At 37.8% G+C, this 25,691-nt stretch overlaps 1 protein-coding gene across 1 annotated transcript in view; it reads left to right on the forward strand.

Annotated features, from left to right (window-relative positions):
• Positions 1-25,691, forward strand: part of IFT81 (intraflagellar transport 81) — a 282,552-nt gene that overhangs the window by 246,021 nt on the left and 10,840 nt on the right. The gene's annotated exons all lie outside the window — the stretch shown is intronic.

The raw sequence follows: 25,691 nt of genomic DNA on the forward strand, positions 1-25,691 counted from the left end.
CCCATATCTCACACCCTATACAAAACTTAACTCAAAATGTATCAAAGATCTAAATAATAGGTCTAAGATCATAAAACAGAGAAAAATGTAGGAAAATATCTTATAAATCTTATACTTGGAGGCAGTTTTTAGACCTTACACCCAAAGCAAGAGCACTGAAGAAAGAAAGAAAGAAATGGGAACTCCTCAAATTTAAAAACTTTTGCGCCCCAAAGAACTTCATCAAGAAAGTAAAAAGACAGCCTACACAATGGGAGACGATATTTGGAAACGACATATCAGATAAAGGTTTAGTATCCAGAATTTATAAAGAGATTGTTCAACTCAACAACAAAAAGACAGCCAATCCAATTACAAAATGGGAAAAAGACTTGAACAGACACTTCTCAGAAGAGGAAGTACAAATGGCCAAAAGGCACATGAAGAGATGCTCAATTTCCCTGGCCGTTAGAGAAATGCAAATCAAAACCACAATGAGATATCATCTCACACCCACCAGAACGGCCATTATCAACAAAACAGAAAATGACAAGTGCTGGAGAGGATGTGGAGAAAGAGGCACACTTATCCACTGTTGGTGGGAATGTCAAATGGTGCAACCACTGTGGAAGGCAGTTTGGCGGTTCCTCAAAAAGCTGAATATAGAATTGCCATATGACCCGACAATACCATTGCTAGGTATCTACTCAAAGGACATAAGGGCAAAGACACAAACAGACATTTGCACACCAATGTTTATAGCAGCATTATTTACAATTGCAAAGAGATGGAAACAGCCAAAATGTCCATCAACAGACAAGTGGCTAAACAAAGTGTGGTATATACATACGATGGAATATTATACTGCTTTAAGACAGAGTAAAGTTATGAAGTATGTGACAACATGGATGGACCTTGAGAACATTATGCTGAGTGAGATTAGCCAAAAACAAAAGGACAAATACTGTATGGTCTCACTGATATGAACTGACATTAGTGAATAAACTTGGAATATTTCCTTGGTAACAGAGACCATCAGGAGATAGAAATAGGGTTAGATATTGGGTAATTGGAGCTGAAGGAATACAGATTGTGCAACAGGACTGAATACAAAAACTCAGAAATGGACAGCACAATACTACCTAACTTTAATAGAATTATGTTAAAACACTGAACGAAGCTGGATGTGAGAATGATAGAGGGAGGAGGGCTGCGGGAATAAATGAAATCAGAAAGAAAGCTAGACGGTAAAGATTGAGATGGTATAAGCTAGGAATGCCTAGAGTGTATAATAATAGTGAATAAATGTACAAATATTAAAAATGTGCATGAGGAAGAACAAAGGAATGTCATTATTGCAGGGTGCTGAAAATAGATGGTAATTAATATTTTAAAATTTCACCTGATGTGTGAGATAAAGCAAAAAATATTTATTTGGTACAAAATTTATATTTTGACTAGTGCATTTCCTAATATAAATTATGTAGATAACTTGATTGAAAACCATAAGTACTTGGAATCTCAGGCAGGACATGAGATTTTGTTGGTTTCTCCAGAGTGATGCCCCGATGAATCCCAGAGTGATTTGATCAGTGAGTGGAAAAGTATTTGCAAAGCCCCCTTCGGGGAATGGTGAGAACAAGGAGAAATTCACCTGCCCCAAGTTGAATTCTTGATATTCTCACAAGCAGTGTGGACAACCAAAGCTATAGGCTGAGCCCCCAGCCTTGGGGTTTGTTCATATGAAACTTAACCCCACAAAGGATAGGTCAAGTCTACTTAAAATTTAGGAATAAGAGTCACCCCCAAGAGAGCTTCTTTTGTTGCTCAAATATGGCCTCTCTCGCCAGCCAACACGATGAGCAGTCTCACCACCCTCCCCCTGTCTACATGGGACATGACTCCCAGGGGTGTGGAGCTTCCTGGCAACGTGGGACAGAAATCCTGAAATGAGCTGAGACTCAGCATCAAGGAATTGAGAGAAACCCTAGAATGAGCTGAGTCTCAGAATCAAGGGATTGAGAAAACCGCAACCAAAAGAGGGATGAGTGAAATGAGACAAAGTGTCAATGGCTGAGAGATTCCAAACAGAGTCGAGAGGTTATCCTGTAGATTATTCTTATGCATTAAGTAGATATCATCTTGTTATTCAAGATGTAGTGGAGAGGCTGGAGGGAGCTGCCTGAACATGTAGAGCTGTATTCCAGTAGCCATGTTTCTTGATGATGATTAAATAATGATATAGCTTTCACAATGTGACTGTGTGATTGTGAAAACCTTGTGTGTTAGTTAGATTCAGTTGTCAACTTGGGTTAGCATACCTAGTTCTGTTGCTGCGGACACAAACTAATGGTACGTGAATCTCATCTAGGATGAGATTCGGCTAGGAGGCGTGTCTGTTGCAATGAGTGACCTTTGACTTAATTGGCTGGTGCTTAAATGAGAGAATGCACTGTAGCACAGCCTAGCAGCTCAGCATTCCTCATCTCAGCACTCGCAGCTCAGCCCAGGCCTTTGGAGATGCAGAAAGAAGTCACCCCGGGGAAAGTTGTTGGAACCCAGGGGCCTGGAGAGAAGACCAGCAGAGACCATCCTGTGCCTTCCACGTAAGAAAGAACCTCAGTGGAAAGTTAGCTGCCTTTCCTCTGAAGAACCAACAAAATAAATCCCCTTTTATTAAAAGCCAATCCATCTCTGGTGTGTTGCATTCCGTCAGCTAGCAAACTAGAACACCTTGTGTCTGATGCTCCTTTTGTCTACCATGTCAACAGACAAGTAGAACATATGGAGTAAAAATAAATAATAGGGGGAACAAATGTTAAAATAAATTTAGTTTGAAATGCTAGTGGTAAATGAAAGCGAGGGGTAAGGGGTATGGTATGTATAATCTTTTTTTTCTCTGTTATTGTTTTATTTCTTTTTCTGTTGTCTTTATTTCTTTTTCTGAATTGATGCAAATGTTCTAAGAAATGAATATGCAACTATGTATGATATTGAGAATTACTGATTATATATGTAGAATGGAATGATATGTTCATGTTTTTGTTTGTTCTTAATTTTTTTAAATGAATAAATTTTAAAAAATGATAACAGGGATTCCAACTTGAATCTGTTTTGGTCCAAATCCCTTTTTCTTTCCACTGAGCCATTCTGCTCCACATTATTCATGGTACCAGTGGTGCTAACTGTGGGGAGACAGTCTGGGTACAATGAACAAAGGCTGTGGGCAGGCAGACCCTCAGTAACTCTGGGCAAATGATTTCATCTCTATAAACCTTGGTTTCCTCATCTGTAAAACAGGCCATTCGTAATAAGGTGTTTGTAAAGATTTAATGAAATAATGCATAATTAGGCTCTTCACAGTGCCGTAATACATCGGGCCAAAAAAAACCCGCACAAAATATTTATTGTAATTACTTAAAGTAGTTTTAAATGAAAGAATATTCTTGCCTTTCAATCAAATTGTTTTCTATATAAGACCTTATAACAGATCTTAAATTCAGCAAAGTCATTTATTACAATAATGTAACCAAATCTGAAATTTATTTTCATGTGCTTTAACTGTATTTCTCTGTATTTGAAGCATGGCTACATCTCACATTGCAAAAAGATAGAGCTATCTCCCCACCATACCCAAATAATACAACTCCTCAATTCTTTTGTTATTCTTTATATCAGAGAGGTGCCTAAACTGTTTAAGCACTTTCATCTGTCCTCTTCCTTACTGAAGAGTCAACTGCTTCATTGACTTCAAGCTGTTTATAAATATAAACTGAAATTCTTAATCTCTATTTTTGGTGCTATTATTTTTTAAATGTTTTTAATTGTTAAATATATACAAAGAAAAGAAAGAAAAAGCGATGATTTTCAAAGTATACTTCAACAAATACTAACAGAACAGATTTCAGAGTTTGTTACGGGTTACAGTCCATTCTTTCAGATTTTTCCTTCTAGCTACTCCAGAACACTGGAGGCTAGAAGAAATATATATTTTCCTTTTTTGTGAAAAATAACATGTATGCCAAAAAGCAATCAATGTCAAAGCACATCACAACAATTAGTTGTAGAACAGATTTCAGAGTTTAAAATGGGTTACAGTTCCACAATTTTAGGTTTTTACTTCCAGTTGCTCTAAGATACTGGAGACTAAAAGAAATATCAATATAATAATTCAGCAGTCATACTCGTTTGTTAAACCCTACCTTCTCTGTATAACTTAACCATCACATTTGGTCTTTCTCCCACTCTTTAAGAGTATTTGGGCTATGCCCATTCTAATTTTTCATATTGGAAGGGACTGTGATAATATGGGATAGGTGGATGGAACTAGCTGATGCTCTGGAGAGGCTGGCCTCTATGCATTTCAGGACTTATCTGGTCCAGGGACCCATCTGGAGGTTGTAGGTTTCTAGAATGTTACCCTAGTGCAAGGAACGTCTATAGAATCTTATATAATGCCCTAGGTGTTCTTTAGGATTGGCTTGTTATTTTTTGCTGGCATCTAGGCATTTGACTTAGTTTACTCTAGAGGTTGTTTTCACTCTCTTACCTAAGGTTTTCTTGTTGATTGGCTTTGTTCTCTATCCTTTCTTTGGTATTCAATTCTACTTATTCTACACTTCTAGCGTAACTTCTGTTTAACTGATAAAAATTTTTCAGGTCATATTTTTTTGTTCTTGCCCTGCCTATATGGAACCTTTTTTTAGGAGGGTCTCTGCAGGTATGATCAACCCCAGTCAGATTTCCCCAGACAAAATAGACCCATTTCAGGAGGAGGGTGTAACCAGTGTCTAGTTTCCTTGAGGGTGAAACCCAGCAGGTTGTCAGACTTTCCTAAAAGCTTCTAGACTCTGTTTTTCCTGTACTTCCCATCATGTGGTAGTTGTCAGCCTGCAGCTTCCTACCAGTATAATGTGATGTAGTGCCTTTAATTCTCAGTAGCTTTTCCCTGCCAGTGGTGTGGTTGAGACAGAGGCTGAGGTTGTAGGAGGGCTTACGTTGCTTCTGTTTTCTAGCCCCTGGAGCTTGAATTCCCTGAAGGAGGGAAGCTCTTGAGGTGGGCCTTACTTCTCTTTTCTTGGGGAAGATACACCATGCCTTAATTCCACCCTTATCTGGGGCAGTGCTGACACCTGAGAATGCTAGCAGTTCTACCTAATGAGCTGTTAAGAAGTGGGGAAAAAAAGAGAGAGAGAGAGAGAGAAAAGCCTTTTCAAGAACTGGACCTCAGCTCCCTGGGTTTGCCAATCAAGAGCTGGAGTTGGTACACAGCTCTAATGTGTCTCCAGACTCTATATGCCCCCTTCTCTCAGGACCTAGCCCTTTTTCAGTATTTTCTGATGTCCAAGTCAAAAATCCTCTGTTGATGTTCTTATTATTGTTGTGGTTTATCAGCCCCGTCCCCTTTCTGCAGAGGAGAAACTCCCAGTTCCTTTAGTGCTTACTCCAGGTCTATCTGTGCTCCTGGCCTGTTTTCAGCAGTCCAGATTTGTTAATTAATTCTGCAGTTGGAGCTTGGTTGAGCTGCCTTCCTTGTTCTTAGTAGAATCTACTTCTTTTCCCATCTGGGAACAAGCCTGCATTGTCCATGGAGGGGGTTCGGTACTGGCCTCCACAGCGTGGAAGACTTATAGTTCTGTGTGGAAGCTCAGCCATTCCACCCATTCCAGACTGGTGTACGATGTGTGTTCAGTCACTGATGTCTCCCTGGACAATTGTTCCATACAGTTCTTGGCTATTTATTTAGCTGCTCGAGACACAAACTAAATTCTGTACCTCACTACACTGCCATCTTGCCCTGTCTTAATCTTAAGATTTTATTCTATGGCGAAATATGTGATTACCTCATTTAAAAACGAAATTCAGATGCAAAAAAAAAGGATTAATTATAATCCTTGTTTCGTGGGATACCTGTATCATTAGCTCATGCATAATACCCTTTAATTTATTTAATCTAGTTTAACAGTTTTATTGATATAATTAAAATATAAAATTCCATTTTAAAGTGTATTTACATAGTTGTGCAACCATTACCAAAATCTAATTTTAGAATATTTTCATTGCCCCAAAAAGAAACCTGTGCCCATTAGCAGTCAATCTCCATCGCTACTGCCAACCCTCTATAGATTTGCCTATTTTAGACATTATTCCCTTGCTTTTTTTTTTTAATTCAGTGCTTGGTTTTATTTATTTATTTATTTATTTATTTATTTATTTATTTATTTATTTATTTAAAAAAATTACAAGAAACAAACATTCCCAACACATACACTCAGCAATTCACAATATCATCACATAGTTGCATATTCATCATCATGATCATTTCCCAGAACATTAGTATTAATTCCGAAAAAGAAATAAAAAGACAACAGAAAAATAAAACAAACAGAAAAAAAAAGAAATTTACAGGCCATACCCCTTATTGATCCGTTTCATTGATCACTAGCATTTCAAACTAATTCTATTTTAACATTTGTTCCCCTTATTATTTATTTTTATTTCATATGTTCCTCTCATCTGTTGACAAGGTAGATATAAGGAGCATCAGACACAAGTTTTTCACAATCACACAGTCACATTGTGAAAGCTATATCATTATATAATCATCATCAAGAAACATGGCTACTAGAACACAGCTCTACATTTTCAGGGAGTTCCCTCCAGCCTCTCCATTACATCTTGGATAACAAGGTGATATCTACTTAATGCATAAGAATAACCTCCAGGATAACCTCTAGACTCTGTTTGGAATCTCACAGCCATTGACACTTTGTCTCATTTCATTCTTCCCCCTTTTGGTGGAGAAGGTTTTCTCAATCCCTTGATGCTGGGTCTCAGCTCATTCTAGAGTTTTTCTCAATCCCTTGATGCTGAATCTCAGCTCATTCTGGGATTTCTGTCCCACGCCACCAGGAAGATCCTCACCCCTGGTAGTCATGTCCCACGTAGACAGGGGGAGGGTGGTGAGTCTGCTTGCTGTGTTGGCTGGAGAGAGAGGCCACATCTGAGCAACAAAAGAGATTCTCTTGGGGGTGACTCTTAGGCTTAATATTAAGTAGGCTTGACCTATCCCCTGTGGGGTTAAGTTTCATATGAACGAACCCCAAGACTGGGGGCTCAGCCTATAGCTTTGATTGTCTACACTGCTTGTGAGAATATCAAGAATTCAACTTGGAGAAATTGAGTTTTCCCCCGTTCTCACCATTCCCCGAAGGGGACTTTGCAAATACTCTTCCACTCACTGATCAAATCGCTCTGGGATTCATCAGGGGATCACCTGGACAAACCAACACAATCTCATGCCCTATACAAAGTTCCATGTACTTAAGGTGTTCAGTCAACTATCTACATAAGTTATATTAGGAGATGCACTAGTCAAAGTATAGATTTGTACCAAATAAACATTTTTTGCTTTAGTCTCACACATTAGTTGAAATTTTAAAATATTAAGTACCATCTATTTTCAGCACACTGCAGTAATGATATTCTTTTGTTCTTCCTCATGCAAAATCGTTTTTTAAATTTGTACATTTAGTCACTATCATTATATCCTCTAGGCATTCCTAGATTATACCATTTCAATCTTTATCATCTATCTGTCTTTGTGATTTCATTTATGCCCCAGCCCTCCTCCCTCTATCATTCTCATATGCAGCTTCATTCAGTGTTTTAACATAATTGTATTACAGTTAGGTTATATTGTGCTGTCCATTTCTGAGTTTTTATATTCAGTCCTGTTGCGCAATCTGTATCCCTTCAGTTCCAATTATGCAATATCTTACCCTATTTCTATCTCCTGATGGTCTCTGTTACCAAGGAAATATTCCAAGTTTATCCACTAATGTCAGTTCATATCAGTGAGACCTACAGTATTTGTCCCTTTGTTTCTGGCTAATCACACTCAGCATAATGTCCTTAAGGTCCATTCATGTTGTTACATACTTCATAACTTTATTCTGTCTTACAGCTGCATAATATTCCATTTTATTTAAATGTCACAGTTTGTTTAGCCAACTGTCTGTTGATGGACATTTTGGCTGTTTCCATCTCTTGGTAATTGTTAATAATGCTACTATAAACATTGGTGTGTAAATGTCCATTTGTGTCCTTGGCCTCGTGTCCTTTGAGTAGAGATAGCATATAGATGGGTCTTGTTTTTTAATCCATTCTGCCAGACTATGTCTTTTGATTGGAGAGTTTAATCCATTAACATTCAGTGCTATTACTGCATGGGTAGTATTTTCTTCTACTATTTTGCCTTCTGGATTTTATATGTCCTATCTAATTTTCCTTCTTTTTACCTTTACTCATAGTCTTCCTTTCTACACTGTTCTCCACAATTCTCTCTTCTGTCTTCGTATCTGTCTCTAGTGTTCCCTTTAATATTTCTTGCAGAGCTGGTCTCTTGGTCACAAATTCTCTCAGTGATTTTTTGTCTGAAAATGTTTTAATTTCTCCCTCATTTTTGAAGGACAATTTTGCTGGATATAGAATTCTTGGTTGGCAGTTTTTCTCTTTTAATAATTTAAATATATTATCCCACTGTCTTCTCGCCTCCATGGTTTCTGCTGAGAGATCTGTGCATAGTCTTATTGGGCTTCCCTGTATGTGATGGCTTGCTTTTCTCTTGCTGCTTTCAAGATCCTCTCTTTCTCTTTGACCTCTGACATTCTGATTATTAAATGTCTTGGAGTATGTCTATTTGAATCTAGTCTCTTTGGGATACGCTGCACTTCTTGGATCTGTAATTTTAAGTCTTTCATAAGCGTTGGGAAATTTTCAGTGATAATTTCCTCCATTAGTTTTTCTCCTCCTTTTCCCTTCTCTTCTCCTTCTGGGACACCCACAACACGTATATTTGTGCGCTTCATACTGTCTTTCAATTCCCTGAGTCCCTGGTCATATTTTTCCATTTTTTCCCCTATAGTTTCTGTTTCTTGTCGGATTTCAGATATTCCGTCCTTCAGTTCAGAAATCCTATGTTCTGTCTCTCGAAATCTACTTTTGTAGGTTCCCATTGTTTTTTTCATCTCTTCTGCTGTGTCTTTCATTCCCATAAGTTCTGTGATTTGTTTTTTCGGACTTTCAGTTTCTTCTTTTTGTTCTTTCCTTGCCTTCTTTATATCCTCCCTCAATTCATTGATTTGGTTTTTGATGAGGTTTTCCATGTCTGTTCGTATATTCTGAATTATTGTTTCAGCTCCTGTATGTCATTTGAATTGTTGGTTTGTTCCTTTGACTGGGCCATATCTTCAATTTTCCTAGTGTGATCTGTTATTTTTTGCTGGCGTCTAGACATTTAATGATCTTAATTAGTTTATTCTGGAGATTGCTTTCACTTCTTTTACCCAGGGTTTTCTTGCTGGATGAATTTGTTGTCTATCTGTTCTTTGACATTCCGTTCAGCTTTATCTGGACCTTTAGCTTAAATTTTTTTAACAGAGGAGAATTTTTCAGTTCTTGTTTTCTTGTTTCTTGCCTTGCTTGTGTGGTGCCTTTTCACCCACACACACTTAGGAGGGTCTACTTAGATATTATAGACCACAGCCAGATTTTCCCAGACCAAACTGGCCTCCTATTAGGGTGAAGGAGACACCTGCATCTGTTTTCCCTGAGGGTGAGACCCAGCAGGTTGAAAGACTTTCCTGTGAAGTCTCTGGACTCTGTTTTTCTTAACCTGCCCAGTATGTGACACTTGTCTGACTGCAGATCCCACCAGCATAAGATGATGCAGTACCTTTAACTTTGGCAGACTCTCCCTGCTGGGGGCATGGTGGAGACAGAGGAGAGATTGTAGGCTGGTTTTAATGGCTTCAAATTACCAAGCCCTGGTGTCTGAATTCCTTGATGGAGGAATTCCACCTGGGTGGGGCTTCACCCCTCCCCTGGGGAAGGCACAAGCTCCAGATAAGCCCCCAAAAGAGTTTACTTCTGCCTATGCCTGGGGCAGTTGCAGCCTGAAAAGTTCTGCCTCTGTAACCAGAGGCAGTTAAGCCTTTGTAGATACACAGCTACAAAAACCTCTGTTTCCTTCTTTTTTTTCCCCCCTTTTTCTGTCTGTCCTGCCCCCTTGGCGCCGGAGCAAAAGTGAGCAACCTCCGCTTTGATCAGGTTCACCTAAGCTGAGGGCCTATTTTTAGTAGTCAGAATTTGTTAATTAGTTCCACAATTGGCGTTTGATTGTGCCCAGTCCCTGCTGCTGGTAAAGTCCTTTCCTTTCCCCTCTGGGAAGCAGCCTGTGGGGGAGGGGTGCTGGCTGCCACAGCTTTGGGAACTCACGGTTCTGGGGGGTGCTCACATGCTCACAGCCGGTCCAGCTGGTCCAGACTGGGGTACGCTGTGTGTCTGGTCACTGTCATGGCTCCAGGAGCTGTTCTGTACTGTTTCTGGTTATTTAGTAGTTGTTCTGGAGGAGGAACTAAAATGTACACGTTGTTAAGCCGCCATCTTGACCCGGAAGTCTCCCTTGCTTTAAGAAAGTTAAGCTTTCTTAATTGAATAAAATGTATTATTTCTATAACTTTCACATACTATATTGTTTAGTTTTAGTAGTATTTGAATCTATAAAATGTATATTATGCTATGTGAATCTCCTGGATTGTCCTTTTTCTCACATAATATGTTACTGGGATTTGTCCACATATTTTTCAGTAGCAATAATTCATTCATTTTTACTGTTGTATATGATTGCATTATGTGAATATAGCAGGATTTATTTGTCCTTTGTTTTGGTTTTTTAAATGCTGCCAGAATGCAGTATACCAAAAATGGGTTGGCTTTTATGAAGGGGTGTTAGTTTGTCAGCTGCCGCAATACAATATACCAGAACTGGAGTGGCTTTTAAAAAGGGGAATTTAATAAGTTACAAGTTTACAGTTCTAAGGAAGTGAATGTGTCTAAATTAAGGCACTAAGAAGATATTACCTTTACTCAAGAAAGGCTGATACTGTCTGGAACAGCTGTCAGCTGGGAAGTCACATGGCTGGCATCTGCCGGTCCCTTGCTCCTAGGCTCCCTCTTGCTTTCAGCCTCTGTTCCTCTGGAGGTTTTTCACTTTACTTCTCCAGGGCTGGCCTTCATCTCTTGGCTTCCCTTGGCTCTCTGGAGATTCTGGCTTGCTTAATACTTCATGGCAATGTCTTCTGGGCTCCAAGCATCTCCAAACATCTGTGTCTCTGTTTTCCACATGTCCACATCAGTGTCAGCTCTGCTGTGAAGTTTCTGTCAGCTCTTAGGCTTCTGTCATTTCTGACTCTCTCCAAAATGTTTCATCTTTCACAGGATTCCAGTAATCTAATCAAGACCCACCTGGAAGGGGTGGAGTCACATCTACATGGAAATAATCTAATCGAAAGTTTCCAACCTACCTTACTGAATTAAGATTAAAGAAACAGCTGCCTCCACAAGATTAGATCAGGATTTAAATATGGAATTTTTAGGGTTCATAATACTTTCAAACCAACACAGAATGGAATTTATTAACTTGGAAGTTTACAGTTCTAAGGCCATAAAAATGTCCAAACTAAGGCATCCATGGAAAGATTCCTTGACTCAAGAATGGCTCCAGAACACCTCTCTCAGCTGGGAAGGCAGGCGGCTGAAGTCTTCTGGTCCTGTGGCTCTTGATTTCAAACAGCTTCCCCTGGAGGCATTTTCATTTTGCATCTTTCAACATCTGGGTCTTTTGTTGTCTCTGTCAACTCTGTTTAAATGGCTTCTTCTTAAAGGACTCCAGTAAGTAACTCCACCTTGAATGAGTGGATCACATCTCCATAGAAACAATCTAGTCAAAGGGTTCCACTCTAAACAATATTGAATGAGAATTAAGAGAACATGGTTTTTCTGGGATACATAGCATTTTTAAACCAACACATCCTTCTACTTGCTAAATGGCCCATGGGTTATTTCCAGATTTTTCCTACTACTGAACAGCACCGCAGTAAAAATTTGTGTAATGTCTCTTGGGAAAAAACTAAAAAGTTTGACAATACTAAGTGTTGGAAAAGACATAAACCAACAGGATATCTTATATTTTGCTGGCAAGGGTATAGCTACTTTAGAAGATAGTTGGACATTATTTTGTAGAGGTGAACACATACTCAGCACATACGCAGCAACTTCTGTCCCTGGTCACAGGTTTCATCTGCCATGTGACATCACTTTTATTTGGCATTTGATTTTTGTTTTCCTTTCTTCCTTTTTTTTTCTTTGTATATGTCCTGTGCTTGTTACTTTCCCCCATCCCCACCCCTGTCGACTTTCCATCATTAAAGGAAGATTTTCCTGGACCAGCTATTATAGAATGGGCCAGACCTTACCCAGGCTGACTGGAATTTTTTTATGATCCAGGGTTTATGTTGTTTATCTTTACTTCTCCTCAGCCATTAGGGACAGGCAGTTGTGAGGTTTTTCTACAGTGCAAAGGCTCTCTACTACGTGGCTGTCACTGCTCCCTGAAAATTTGGCTTTTCTGCATGATTCCTCATTTAGTTCTGACTCTTCTATTACTCACAGCCACAGCAGGTCCAGGGAAACTCCTGCTGCGAGCCAGCGTACCCCATTCCAGCTGTTATGAACCAGGGTAATAGGCTTTGCTCCTCAGAGAGGGATCCTCATCTTAAAGAAGTATACGTTTTGCTGAAAATCTGCACCCATTGTCTTTTATCTTTCAGTGTTTCTCCTCCACTTCTTATTGTGTTCCCTGCCTAGCACCAAGTCTTCTATGTGTTTTGAGGTCTGGATCTTATCTGTCTCTTAATTTCGCTGACAGTGGAGTATGTGTTTTGTTTCTTATTCTACTTGTTGCTGTTTTTTTGTATGCTGTATGGCGGGGTCACATTTCATGATTTTTCCATGTGAGTATCCCATTATTGCTCCACCATTTGTTGAATGTTTTTGTTTGTTTGTTTGTTTGTTTTGCTTGTTTGTTAGTTTTGGGAAAAGTGAATGGACTGGGAATCCAACCCGGGTCTCCCGCATGGCAGGCAAGAATTCTACCACTGAATTTACCCTTACAACCCCAAACTTGTTGCTGTTTGATAATTTCTAAGAAAGAGGAGGGGAAATTCTGACTTTAAACTGCCCTATTCAAACCCAAACCCTCTAGTATAATATTTTTTAATTTCTTTGAGTACACCTCTCAGTAAGAAGTCCTTTTTGCAGTGTAGCCCAATGCACTGTAAAAATGTAACTTCCAAAATAATATTTGCCCTTAGGATATGCTATGCACTTCTTTTATTTTCCATTCCAATCAATTTTTTTAATGCTGATCTCATCCCACTGTACAGCTTTCACAATCTTTTAAATAAAACACAATCCATATTTCAAAAACCACTGCCCTACTGCTATAGGATTTTTGTAAATACCTTTAATCTGGTTAAAGTTAACTTCTATTTCTCTTTTGTTAAGTTTGTATCATGAATTGTTGTTGATTTATCAAATAGATTTATTGTAACTTTTAAGGTCATGTGATTTTTCTCCTTCAGTTTGTTAAAGAGATTAGGTACAATAGATTTTTCTAACATTAAATCATCCTTACATCCTTGGTGTAACTCCACTTGGGGTTATTCTGTGTGCGTGTATTTTAACACATTTCTGGGGATGATTTGTCAATTTATTTAGGATTTCTTACATCAGTGTTTATAAGTTTTTCATTTTGTTATCTGGTTTTGATATCTGGTTTTGATATCAAGATTTTGCTAGTTTTATAAGAGGAATCTTCAGAGCAGTCCTTCTTTTTCTATTTTAACATATTTTGTGTAATATTAGAATCACAAGTTTCATCAGTATTTTCTAGAACTGACTAGATATAGCATTTGAACTTGGTGTGTTTATTTTGGGTTTGTGTTTGGGTGAAGTAGGGGGGATAGATTTAAATTACTACTTCAGTTTCTTTAATGGTTGTACTTCTGTTAGAATACTCTTTTTTCTTGAATCTATTAATAAGTTATAGTTCTCTAATTGTTCATATTATCTGTGTTATCAAACATATTGGCACAAAGTTGTTTATAATATTGTTACTATCTTTTTTAATCTGACGATATTATGAGCAACCCATTTTTCATGTGTCTTTATACATCTCTCTCTTTTTCTTCTTTCTTTCCAGCAGTCTATTTTTGTTCTTGTTGTTTTAATTTTTTATTTTATTAGAGAAGTTGTAGATTTACAGAATAATCATGCATAAAATACAAGATTTCCATATGCTACTGTATTATTAACACCTTGCACTGGTGTGGAACATTTGTTACAATTGATGAAAACATATTTTTACAATTATCCTATTACTACCTAGCAGTTTATTTTATTAGTCTTTTCAAAGATTTGATATTGAATTTTCTTGAGCCTCCACTGTTTCTTGGTTCTCAATTTTCTTGATTTCTGCTCTTTTCATCATTATTTTCACCTTTCTACATTGTGGGTTTAGATCATTGTTACTTTGCTACTCTGGAGTTGAACATTTAATCCATTAATTTTTTTCTTTTCAGTCTTTCTTCCTTTCCAAATAAGGACTTAAGACTCAAAATTTCTTCCATGTATTATTTAACTACATGTCTCAAGTTTCAATATATAGCGCTTTATTAATAATAATTAAAATTTTTTCTCATTTCCTCTATTATTTCTTCATGAATTATTTAAAGTATGTTTTAAATTTCAGAATGTATAGGGATTTTGGGTTATCTTTTGAAAGTGATAACTAACTTAATTTCATTGTATTGTGTTGTATGTAACATAGGTTAATTGGTGTTTGTGGAGAGTTTTGTACACTAGTTATTTGAACTATTTCTTTAAATGTTCCAAGTGTTCTTGAAAAGAATGGGTATTCTATTAATGTTGAGTGTGGGATTCACCATATATAATCAGCAAATCAAGTCTCTTATACTTTATTATTTTTATTCATTTTAATTTTTATTTCTTGACTCTCCTTATTCCTTGTAATTTTTTTGTCTAGGAGTCTGTTTTGTCTCATATTAATGTAGGTGTGTCAGCTTTCTTATGATTAGTGTTTCCTGTATATCTTTATATTTTTGTTTACTTTCAGCTTTCTGTGTTATTAATTTTAGATATGTCTCATGAATGGCATATAGGTGGATTTTATGTAGATGTGGTGTTTTAATCCAATCTGAGAATCTCTGGCTTTGTTTTTTTTCATATGCTGTACGGTGGGGGTCACATTTCATTCTTTTTCCATGTGACTATCCCGTTATTGCAGCATTGTTTGTTGAATTTTGGGGGAGTGGGGAAGTGCATGGGCCAGGAATCAAACCCTGGTCTCCCACGTGGCAAGTGAGAATTCTACCACTGAACTACCCTTGAACCCCCAATCTCTTTTAATTGTTGAATTTAGTGCCATTTACATTTACTGTGATTATAACTACATTTAGTTTTACTTCTATTTTGTACATCCTATTTACTTTTTCTTTGCTTCTTTTCTCCTTTTCTTCCTTCCGTTACACCAATCATATTTTTTATCCTCTTTGTGCCCTTTGTTTCCTTTTCTATGTTCTATTTCTTTTCCTATATTGGTTGCTTTTAAAATTTTAACATATATTATTAATTTAACAAAACCTAAAGTTAATCAGTATCTTCCAAGCAATACAGAAACCTTAGAGTAATTTAATACATTGCTACCTTGCGTGTGTATTGTTATCCTTTGGTATTTTATTTCCATCTTATTTCTATATCTCTAAAAGAAGTTGTCATGGTCATTGTTACTATTATTATTACTATTTTTTAAATTTAAACAGTTTTATTCATCCACCATACAATCTACCCTAAATGTGTAATCCGTGGCTCTTGGCATAATCTTGTAGATATGCTTTTCAACACCACAGTCAATATGAGAACATTTTCATTTCTTCTGGAAAAAAAAAATCCCTTACCCCATATATCTCCCTATGATTGACATTTGGCTTTGGTATAGTATCTTTGTTACAATTAGTGAAAAAATATTACAGTGTTATGTTAGCTATAGACCTTAGTTTGCATTAATTGTATTTTTTATAATTAATATTTTATGCAACCATTTCTTGTGTATATTTATCTGCATATTTGACAGTTCTTTTGCTTACCATTGCTTATATTTTATTCTTTCCTTCTGGATTCAGTTTTCTTCTTCCTGATATTCAGTTTCCTTATTTTGTCTTCTTTTGGTCGTTCTCTCAATGAAGAATCATTACTACAAGTAACTGTCTTTTGAAATGTTTTTCTTAAATACTGGCTTGGTCAAAAATATTTTCATCACTTTCTGGTTTCTTTTCTTATGTGCTATTAGTTTGCTTATCTTTTTTTTTTTTTAAATTAACTAACACAACATTTAGAAATCATTCCATTCTACATATGCAATCAGTGATTCTTAATATCATCACATAGATGTATGATCATCATTTCTTAGTACATTTTCATTAATTTAGAAAAAGAAATAGCAAGACAAAAGAAAAAGAAATAAAATGATAATATAGAGAAAAAAATAAAAATAAAAAATACGAAAAATATATATAAAAAAACAGAAAAAAAATACAAAAAAAACTATAGCTCAGATGCAGCTTCATTCACTGTTTTAACATAATTACATTACAATTAGGTAGTATTGTGCTGTCCATTTTTGAGTTTTTATATTCAGCCCTGTTGCACAGTCTGTATCCCTTCAGCTCCAATTACCCACTATCTTACTCTATTTCTAACTCCTGATGGTCTCTGTTACCAGTGACATATTCCAAGTTTATTCTCTAATGTTGGTTCACATCAATGGGACCATACAGTGTTTGTCCTTTAGTTTTTGGCTAGTCTCACTCAGCATAACATTCTCTAGGTCAATCCATGTTATTACATGCTTCATAAGTTTATTCTGTCTTAAAGCTGCATAATATTCCATCATATGTATATACCACAGTTTGTTTAGCCACTAGTCTGTTGATGGACATTTTGGCTGTTTCCATCTCTTTGCAATTGTAAATAATGCTGCTATAAACATTGGTGTGCAAATGTCTGTTTGTCTTTGCCCTTAAGTCCTTTGAGTAGATACCTAGCAATGGTATTGCTGGGTCATATGGCAATTCTATATTCAGCTTTTTGAGGAACCGCCAAACTGCCTTCCACAGTGGTTGCACCATTTGACATTCCCACCAACAGTGGATAAGTGTGCCTCTTTCTCCGCATCCTCTCCAGCACTTGTCATTTTTTGTTTTGTTGATAATGGCCATTCCAGTGGGTGTGAGATGATATCTCATTGTGGTTTTGATTTGCATTTCTCTAACGGCCAGGGACATTGAGCATCTCTTCACGTGCCTTTTGGCCATTTGTATTTCCTCTTCTGAGAAGTGTCTGTTCAAGTCTTTTTCCCATTTTGTAATTGGGTTGGCTGTCTTTTTGTTGTTGAGTTGAACAATCTCTTTATAAATTCTGGATACTAGACCTTTATCTGATATGTCATTTCCAAATATTTATCTGATATGTCATCTCCAAATATTTGTGTAGACTGTCTTTCTACTATCTTGAAATTCTTTGATGCACAAAAGTGTTTAATTTTGAAAAGTTCCCATTTATTTATTTCTTCAGTGCTCTTGCTTTAGGTTTAAGGTCCATAAAACCGCCTCCAATTGTAAGTTTCATAAGATATCTCCCTACATTTTCCTCTAACTGTTTTATGATCTTAGACCTAATGTTTAGATCTTTGATCCATTTTGAGTTAACTTTTGTATAGGGTGTGAGATACGGGTCCTCTTTCATTCTTTTGCATATGAATATCCAGTTCTCTAGGCACCATTTATTGAAGAGACTGTTCTGTCCCAGGTGAGTTGGCTTGACTGCCTTATCAAAGATCAAATGTCCATAGATGAGAGGGTCTATATCTGAGCACTCTATTTGATTCCATTGGTCGATATATCTATCTTTATGCCAATACCATGCTGTTTTGACCACTGTGGCTTCATAATATGCCTTAAAGTCCGGCAGCGTGAGACCTCCAGCTTCGTTTTTTTTCCTCGAGATACTTTTAGCAATTTGGGGCACCCTGTCCTTCCAGATAAATTTGCTTATTGGTTTTTCTATTTCTGAAAAATAAGTTGTTGGGATTTTGATTGGTATTGCATTGAATCTGTAAATCAATTTAGGTAGAATTGACATCTTAACTATATTTAGTCTTCCAATCCATGAACACGGTATGCCCTTCCATCTATTTAGGTCTTCTGTAATTTCTTTTAACAGTTTTTTGTAGTTTTCTTTGTATAGGTCTTTTGTCTCTTTAGTTAAATTTATTCCTAAGTATTTTATTCTTTTAGTTGCAATTGTAAATGAAATTCGTTTCTTGATTTCCCCCTCAGCTTGTTCATTGTTAGTATATAGAAACACTACAGATTTTTGAACGTTGATCTTGTAACCTGCTACTTTGCTGTACTCATTTGTTAGCTCTAGTAGTTTTGTTGTGGATTTTTCTGGGTTTTCGACGTATAGTATCATATCGTCTGCAAACAGTGATGGTTTTACTTCTTCCTTTCCAATTTTGATGCCTTGTATTTCTTTTTCTTGTCTAATTGCTCTGGCTAGAACCTCCAACACGATATTGAATAGCAGTGGTGATAATGGACATCCTTGTCTTGTTCCTGATCTTAGGCGGAAAGTTTTCAGTTTTTCCCTATTGAGGATGATATTAGCTGTGGGTTTTTCATATATTCCCTCTATCATTTCAAGGAAGTTCCCTTGTATTCCTATCCTTTGAAGTGTTTTCAGCAGGAAAGGATGTTGAATCTTGTCAAATGCCTTCTCTGCATCAATTGAGATGATCATGTGATTTTTCTGCTTTGATTTGTTGATATGGTGTATTACATTAATTGATTTTCTTATGTTGAACCATCCTTGCATACCTGGGATGAATCCTACTTGGTCATGATGTAAATTCTTTTAATGTGTTGCTGGATTCGATTTGCTAGAATTTTGTTGAGGATTTTTGCATCTATATTCATTAGAGAGATTGGTCTGTAGTTTTCTTTTTTTGTAATATCTTTGCCTGGTTTTGGTATGAGGGTGATGTTGGCTTCATAGAATGAATTAGGTAGCTTTCCCTCCACTTCAATTTTTTTGAAGAGTTTGAGGAGAGTTGGTACTAATTCTTTCTGGAATGTCTGGTAGAATTCACATGTGAAGCCGTCTGGTCCTGGACTTCTCTTTTTGGGAAGTTTTTGAATGACCAATTCAATTTCTTTACTTGTGATTGGTTTGTTGAGGTCATCTATTTCTTCTTGAGTCAAAGTTGGTTGTTCATGCTTTTCTAGGAACTTGTCCATTTCATCTACATTGTTGTATTTATTAGCGTAAAGTTGTTCATAGTATCCTGTTATTACCTCCTTTATTTCTGTGATGTCAGTGGTTATGTCTCCTCTTCCATTTCTGATCTTATTTATTTGAGTCCTCTCTCTTCTTTTTGTCAATCTTGCTAAGGGCCCATCAATCTTGTTGATTTTCTCATAGAACCAACTTCTGGTCTTATTGATTTTCTCTATTGTTTTCATGTTTTCAATTTCATTTATTTCTGCTCTAATCTTTGTTATTTTTTCCCTTTTGCTTGCTTTGGGGTTAGTTTGCTGTTCTTTCTCCAGTTCTTCCAAGTGGGCAGTTAATTCCCAAATTTTTGCCCTTTCTTCTTTTTTGATATAGGCATTTAGGGCACTAAATTTCCCTCTTAGCACTGCCTTTGCTGCATCCCATAGGTTTTGATATGTTGTGTTTTCATTTTCATTCGCCTTGAGATATTTACTAATTTCTCTTGTAATTTCTTCCTTGACCCACTCGTTGTTTTAGAGTGTGTTGTTGAGCCTCCACGTATTTGTGAATTTTCTGGCACTCCACCTATTATTGATTTCCAACTTCATTCCTTTATGATCCGACAAAGTGTTGTGTATGATTTCAATCTTTTTAAATTTGTTAAGACTTGCTTTGTGACCCAGCATATGGTCTATCTTTGAGAATGATCCATGAGCACTTGAGAAAAGGTGTATCCTGCTGTTGTGGGGTGTAATGTCCTATAAATGTCTGTTAAGTCTAGCTCATTTATTGTAATATTCAAATTCTCTGTTTCTTTATTGCTCCTCTGTCTAGATGTCCTGTCCATTGATGAGAGTGGTGAATTGAAGTCTCCATCTATTATGGTAGATGTGTCTATTTCCCTTTTCAGTAATTGCAGTGTATTCCTCACGTATTTTGGGGCATTCTGATTCGGTGCGTAAATATTTATGATTGTTATGTCTTCTTGTTGAATTGTTCTTTTTATTAGTAGATAGTATCCTTCTTTGTCTCTTTTAACTGTTTTACATTTGAAGTCTAATTTGTTGGATATTAGTATAGCTACTCCTACTCTTTTCTGGTTGTTATTTGCATGAAATATCTTTTCCCAACCTTTCACTTTCAACCTATGTTTATCTTTGGGTCTAAGATGTGTTTCCTGTAGACAGCATATAGAAGGATCCTGTTTTTTAATCCATTCTGCCAGTCTATGTCTTTTGATTTTGATTTAGTGTTATTACTGTTTGGGTAATACTTTCCTCTACCATTTTGCCTTTTGTATTATATATATCATATCTGATTTTCCTTCTTTCTACACTCTTCTCCATACCTCTCTCTTCTGTCTTTTCGTATCTGACTCTAATGCTCCCTTTAGTATTTCTTGCAGAGCTGGTCTCTTGGTCACAAATTCTCTCAGTGACTTTTTGTCTATAAATGTTTTAATTTCTCCTTCATTTTTGAAGGACAATTTTGCTGGATATAGGAGTCTTGGTGGCAGTTTTTCTCTTTTAGTAATTTAAATATATCATCCCACTGTCTTCTAGCTTCCATGGTTTCTGCTGAGAAATCTACACATAGTCTTATTGGGTTTCCCTTGTATGTGACAGATTGTTTTTCTCTTGCTGCTTTCAAGATCCTCTCTTTCTCTTTGACCTCTGACATTCTAACTAGTAAGTGTCTTGGAGAATGCCTATTTGGGTCTATTCTCTTTGGGGTGCGCTGCACTTCTTGGATCTGCAAATTTAGGTCTTTCATAAGAGTTGGGAAATTTTCAGTGATAATTTCTTCCATTAGTTTTTCTCCTCCTTTTCCCTTCTCTTCTCCTTCTGGGACACCCACAACACGTATATTTGTGTGCTTCATATTATCATTCAATTCCCTGAGCCCCTGCTCAAATTTTTCCATTCTTTTCCCTATAGTTTCTGTTTCTTTTTGGATTTCAGATGTTCCATCCTCCAGTTCACTAATTCTTGCCTCTGTCTCTTGAAATCTACCATTGTAGGTTTCCATTGTTTTTTTCATCTCTTCTACTGTATCTTTCATTCCCATAAGTTCTGTGATTTCTTTTTTCAGACTTTCTATTTCTTCTTTTTGTTCATCCCATGCCTTCTTCATGTCCTCCCTCAATTTATTGATTTGGTTTTTGAAGAGGTTTTCCATTTCTGTTCGTATATTCAGAATTAGTTGTCTCAGCTCCTGTATCTCATTTGAGCTATTGGTTTGTTCCTTTGACTGGGCCATATCTTCAATTTTCCTGGTGTGATTTGTTATTTTTTGCTGGCGTCTGGGCATTTAATCAGATTTCCCTGAGTGTGGGACCCAGCAGGTTGAAAGACTTCCTGTGAAGTCTCTGGGCTCTGTTTTTCTTATCCTGCCCAGTATGTGGTGCTTGTCTGTCTGCGGGTCTCACCAGCAAAACATGTTGTGGCTCCTTTAACTTTGGAAGACCCTGGCTGCTGGGTGTGTGGTGGAGACAGAGGAAAGGTTGTAGGTTGGTTTTAATGACTTCAAATTGTGAAGTCCTGGGATCTGAATTCCTTGAGAGAGGGATTCCACCTGAGTTGTGTTTCACCCCTCCCGCGGGGAAGGTTCAGGTGGTAGAGAGCCCTGAAAGCCGCCCGCCTCTGCGTTTGGGGCAGTCGCAACCTGTGTAATCCCACCGCTGAGCCCAGAGGCAACCAAGCTTCCACAGAAACAGCCGCAGAAGGCTCTGTTTCGCCCCCTTTCCTCTTTTTCAGTTAGCCCAATAGGCGACTTCCACCTTGATCAGTTTCGCCTGAGCTGAGGTCCTATTTTTAGTAGTCAGAAGTTGTTCATTAATGCCACTATTGGTGTTAGGTTGGACTCAGTCTCTACTACTGTTGGAGACTCTTTCCTTTCCCTCCGGGAAGTCACCTGTGGGGGAGGGGCGCTGGCCGCCGCGGCTTGGAGAACCGCCGATCCGAGGCTCCCAGCCCCCCGGGAAGCCGCGCATGGGGAAGGGGCGCCGGCCACCGCTGCTTGGAGAACCGCTGATCCGAGACTCCCAGCTGGCCTGGGAAGCCGTGTGTGTGGGTGGGGCTCCGGTCGCCGGCCGCCGTGGCTTGGGGAACCGCTGATCCGAGTCTCCCAGCCGGACTGGGAAGGAGGGAGGGAGGGGGGCCGGCCGCCAGCCACCACGGCCCGGGGAAGCATGCACCGCTCGGGGACCTCACTGCAGCGGAGTCTCGTAGCCGGTCCAGCTGTTCTAGACTGTGGTACACTGTGTGTCTGGTCTCTGTTGTGGCTCCGGGAGCTGTTCTGTACTGTTTCTTGTTATTTAGTAGTTGTTCTGGAGGAGGAACTAAGACACGCACACCTTACTAAGCCACCATCTTCTCCGGAAGTAGAAAGATATCCTTTTTAACAAATGCTTTGCTTTCAAATGGGTGTAGCTCAGGGATTGCTTTCTTTTATGGAAGTAGTCCTTGGTTCAAGAAGGCCGATGACATTCAATGTTTCTCTCTCAACTGGAAGGGCACAAGGTGAACATGGTGGAATCTACTGGCTTTCTCCAGTTTGCTTATCGTTTATTTTTAGGTAATGTCTTCCCTATAATTGATTTTGAAATGTTTACCTTCATGTTTGGTGTTGTCCAATTTCATTATCATGTGTCTAAAAGTGAACTTAGTTTATTTACTCTGCTGGAAATTATGCTCTATGTCTTCCATTAATTCTGGAAAATTCTACATAATGCCTTCAAATATTCTCTCTCCTATTCTTCCTACTCTGTTTTCCTATAACTACTGTTAGATGTATGCTAAACATGTTTATTCTTTCCCATATTGCCTAACCTCACTGTTCTAGTTTGCTTGTTGCCAGAATGCAACACACCAGAGACAGATCGGCTTTCAGTAAAAGGGGTTTTAATGTATAGTTCTTCAGAGGAAAGGCAACTAACTTTCAACTGAGGTACTTTCTTATGTGGGAAGGCACAGGGCAATGTCTGCTGGCCTTCTCTCCAGGCCTCTGGGTTCCAACACCTTTCCCCATGGTGATTCCTTTCTGCATCTCCAAAGACCTGGGCTAAACTGCGAGTGCTGAGATGAGGTATACTGAGTTGCTTGGGCTGTGCTACGTTGACCTCTCTCATTTAAGCACCAGCCAGTTAAATCAAACATCATTCATTGCAGCAGGCACACCTCCTAGCCGACTGAAGATGTAATCAGCAACAGATAAGGTTCACATACCATTGGCTCATGTCCACAGTAATAGAACTAGGCACCTTCACCTGGATAAGTTGACACCTGAATCTAACTACCACACTCATTTTTATCTTTTCATTTGTTTGTCTCCCTGTGTGGAATTTTAGATAATTTTTTCAGCTCTATTTTGTAGGCCATTATCTCCTTGGCTGTGTCTAGTTATGTTTATTCCATCCACTTAATTTTTAATTTCAGTGTCTATAATTTTCATTTTTGGCTATTTTTCCCACTGTGTCCTTTTTAATTCTTTTGTTTTCAGTTCCTTCTTTATAGTTTTAACTATTTTGAGCATTTTATAATGAATTTTTTTTTATTTCTGGCATCCAGAATTCCAGCTGTTTCACTTTTTTACATAGTAGACTTTATTTTTAGAGATTTTAGGTTTATATAAAAATTATACAGAAAGTACAGAGTTACTATGTATGCCACACACATTGCATACACATACAGTCTCCCCTATTATTAACATTTTGTTTTAGTGAGATAAATTTGTTGCAACTGTTGAAGCAAATATTGATACACTATTAATAACTAATGGCTATAGTTTATATTAGGGTTTACTTTTTGTGTTATACAGTACTGTGGATTTTGGAAAATGCTTAATGTCATGTGTGCACTACCATGACATCATAGAGGATAGTTTCACTGCCCTAAAAATGCCCTGTGTTCCACCTGTTCATTCCCCACCTGTCCTCTGCACACATTCCCTGTACCCTTAACAACTGCTGATCTTTTTTGCTGTCTCTATAGTTTTGCCTTTTCCAGAATATCATATAGTTAGAATCATACAGCATATAGCTTTTTCAGACTGGCTTCTTTCACTTAGCAATATACCTTTAAATCTCCTCCATATCTTTTTGTGAATCAATAGCTCATTTCTTTTTATTGCTGAATAATATTCCATCATACAGCTGTGCTACTATTTGTTTAGCCATTCACCTACTGAAGGGCCTCTTGAGTACTTTCAATTTTTGGTAATTATAAACAATGCTACTATAAACATTTGTATGCAGGTTTTTGTGTGGACATAAATTTCCAACTCCTGTGGATAAATTTCTAGGAGCACAGTTGATGAATCATATGGTAAACTTATGTTTGGCTTGTAAGAAGTTGCCAAACTGTCTTCCAAAATGGCTGTGCCATTTTGCATTCCCACCAGCAATGAATAAGCATTTCTGTTCCTCCACAGCCTTGCCAGTATTTGGTGTTGTCAGAGGCCTGCTGTTTTTTATGTCTTCTGATTCTCACTTATAACATTGTTTCCTTATATGTTTTATACTTTTGGATTGTGAGATTATTTTTTGTAGGGTTTTCTCGAATTCTAGCAGCTTGGATGGAAGGTGTGTCCCTCCAGAGTAGTTTTGCATTTGGTCTGCCAGTTGTTGTAGGAATAACATAAGATTGAAGCTAATTGCTCTCTGCTTGGGAGTCCTTAGACCATGTAGGTATGATAGATTCCAACAAGCCCCTGCAGATGGTCCATCACTTCTACAGCAGCACAGCTCCATTTATTGATCGTTGTGACAGTTAGACTCACAGGCAAAAAATAAAAGAACTTCATCTAGTACTTTCATTTCATTGGGAAGCCCAGCTGCTAGCTGGTACCTAAGTATGCAGCCTCTTGCTCCTTTTCCCACTTAAGACATGCAGGACTGTTATCCATAAGAGCCTAGGTGTCTGTAGGTTATCTTGCTATGTGAAAACCACACCCCTTCTTCCCACCAGTCTTTTGTGCTAGACTAGTCATCCCAATCCAGATGCAGTTCCACACAGATGTTCCCCATTTATGTTAACTCCACTGTTTCCAAGTAACAATGCTGTGTGAACCAGGGTCTTTCTCAGACTGGCTTGGGTCATTCCAAGCCCCATGTTAACCCTTTACTCACAAGTTCCCAGCTTGAAAAACAGCTTAGATCACTATGGGGTTATCAGTTCTAACTTCCCACTCTGCACAGGCCTAAGGCTTTATTAATATTCCATTACCCTAACTGACCACCTCCAACTCCCTTCCCCAAGGTAGCCATTGTGTCGTCCTTTGTTTCTGGCCGCAGTAATTCCTCTTACATCCTTGAGAGTTCAGTCCAGATCTAGATATAAAAGGATGTTTTAAATCCAGATCTGGACTTATCAAGCATTTTTAGGTACTTGTAGCTTTTCTAGGTATTTGTAGAAGACAACTTTTATATTATCTCATTCAAAATTAGAAGAAAATTTCAA

This window comes from Tamandua tetradactyla, chromosome 5, assembly GCF_023851605.1.
Source record: "Tamandua tetradactyla isolate mTamTet1 chromosome 5, mTamTet1.pri, whole genome shotgun sequence".
NCBI classification, from domain to species: domain Eukaryota; kingdom Metazoa; phylum Chordata; class Mammalia; order Pilosa; family Myrmecophagidae; genus Tamandua; species Tamandua tetradactyla.